Source organism: Colobus angolensis, unplaced genomic scaffold (genome assembly GCF_000951035.1).
Source record: "Colobus angolensis palliatus isolate OR3802 unplaced genomic scaffold, Cang.pa_1.0 Scaffold170, whole genome shotgun sequence".
NCBI lineage: Eukaryota > Metazoa > Chordata > Mammalia > Primates > Cercopithecidae > Colobus > Colobus angolensis.
Genome location: NW_012114822.1, coordinates 1,116,826 through 1,119,591, shown reverse-complemented (window position 1 = coordinate 1,119,591; position 2,766 = coordinate 1,116,826).

The window sequence follows — 2,766 nt, the reverse complement described above, 5'->3', positions numbered from 1 at the left end:
CCCTCACCACCACCATCACCATCACATCACTGTCATCACCATCACCATCACTATCACCATCATTACCATCACCATCACCACAATCACTATCACCACCATCACCTGTACCACCACCACCACCATCACATCACCACCATCACCCTTGCCACTACCATCACCACCACCACTATCATCACCCTCACCACCATCACCCTTACCACCACCACCATCACCACCACCATCATCAAGACCACCATCACCCTCACCACCACCGTCACCATCACCATCATCACCCTCACCACCACCACCACCACCACCGTCATTACCCTCACTACCACCATCACCAGGACCACCATTACCCTCACCACCACCACCACCACCGTCACCACCATCACCACTCCCCCACCACCACCATCACCACTACCACCGTCACCATCACCATCATCACCCTCACCACCACCATCACCACCATCATTACCCTCACCACCACCATCATCACCATCATTATCACCATCATCATCATCTTTCACTTCCTGCAGCTTGCAGGTTCCCAAACAAGTCCTGGACGAGCTGATCAGATGGGACCTCCCCACAGGACTGCATACCTGCTGGGCCTCAGAAACTCAGCTACTACTTCACAGAGCTGCTTTATTTTGGTTTGCTGTTTCAATTCAGCATGTGACCACATTCTCAGGTTTTCTTTTTTCTTTTCTTTTTTTTTTCGAGATGGAGTCTTGCTCTTGTCGCCCAGGCTGGAGTGCAGTGGCACGATCTCGGCTTACTGCAACCTCTGCCTCCCGGGTTCAAGCGATTCTCCTGCCTCAGCCTCATGAGTATGTGGGATTACAGGCATGCATCACCACATTCGGCTAATTTTTATATTTTTACTGGAGACGGGGCCAGGCTGGCCTCAAATTCCTGATCTCGTGATCCACCCACCTCAGCCTCCCAAAGTTCTGGAATTACAGGCGTGAGCCATCGCGCCCGGCAAGTATTTTGTTTTTAAATTCAGCCTGCTCCTGGAGGTTTTCACTGGGCTTAAAAATAACATTAGACTTGAAAGTTCATTGTCTTAAAAAATAAAGAAGAAAAGACAACACTGTGGCTAATGGAGGCGCAATCTCCAGACACAAACCTTGGGTTGATGATGGTAAAATCTGAGAGCCTGTGCTGGAAGACAGCAAACAGGAGTGAGATGTTGGCCTCTTTAGATTCCACGTCTTTGCTTCAGTGTTTTTCTTTAAAGCCAAGCAAAGGTAATTAACCCATAACAACTGTGCTTGGTTCAGATTTCTTCTTTCCAGAAGAGAGAAAGATTTCACAAAGTATACTGAAGAGAAAGTTATGTTTCCTTTGTTTTTGAGATGGAGTTTCACTCTTGTTGCCCAGGCTGGAGTGCAATGGTGCAGTCTCGGCTCACTGCAACCTCCACCTCCTGGGTTCAAAGAATTCTTCTGCCTCAGTCTCTCAAGTAGCTGGGATTACAGGCACGCACCACTAATTTTTGTAGTTTTAGTAGAGACGGGGTTTCACTATGTTGACCAGGCTGGTCTCGAACTCCTAACCTTAGGTAATCCACCCACCTCGGCCTCCCAAAGTGCTGGGATTACAGGCATGAGCCGCTGCTCCAGGCTGTTTCCTTGTTTTTTAGACCCAGATGGAATGTGGCCTGGCGACAGTCCTGTATTCACCCGATCCTGAAGATCCCTCCCTCCAGCCCTCTGTATCTGTTGTGTGGCGGTCTCAGGCCCTGCCTGCCTGGCGCCTGGGGCCCTACTGTGGTATGTGGTCAGTGTCCTACAAAACGCAGAATTCTCTTTATTTGCGTTGCTGAGTGACTAGCTGAGGCAGGCAGGGTGACTGGGAGGAAACTTTGTTACAGATAACTTGACAGCCAGGGGTGAGTTAAAGGATGATGGTAATAAAAGGATGGTCAGGCCTCACATTTGGGCTTCAGCAGTAAATCAGTGCAAGAATAAAACAAAGGTCACAGGCAAGAGTGAGATCATCCCCTTTTCTAATACTTGCTTATGCTTCTACATCCCTTATTCAGGAATACCAGCCACTCAGCATGCTTATGAAAGAGTAAATTATCTCCGGATGGTGGATAATACCATAATACCATGTCATTAGTCCATGAGGCATCTAGCTCAGCGCCACCTGGGTCTTAAAGCACTTAAAAAATGTAATTATACAACAAATACATCAATACCTGTTCATTGGGAAAGACTCAAATGATACATGAATACATAAAGCAAGACTTGAAAGTTCTCTGTTCCGCCCTCCCTCCCCTCCCTTCTCTCCCTCCTCTCCCTCCTCTTCCCTTCCCCAAAGTCCCACTTTGGGGTCTCGCTTCCAGTCTGTTTTCTAGAATTTACAAATGTGTAACTGTACACATCCACATCCACACACGTTATGTTTTGTACATACACAGAGCTGTACATTATTGTCAGTTTTTTAAAAATAAAATAAGGCTGGGCGCAGTGGCTCGTGCCTGTAATCCCAGCACTTTGGGAAGCCGAGGTGGGCGGATCACCTGAGGTCGGGAATTAAAGACCAGCCTGGCCAACATGGTGAAACCCCATCTCTACCAAAAAAAAAATACAAAAATTAGCTGGGACTGGTGTCCGGTGCCTGAGTTTGCAGTGAGCCAAGATCACACCATTGTACTCCAGCCTGGGCAAAAGAGCAAAACTCCATCTCTAAATAAATAAATAAATAAATAAATAGAATACATAGGATCCTATTGGGTACATTGTTTTGCAAATTGAATTTTTTGAAACAGTA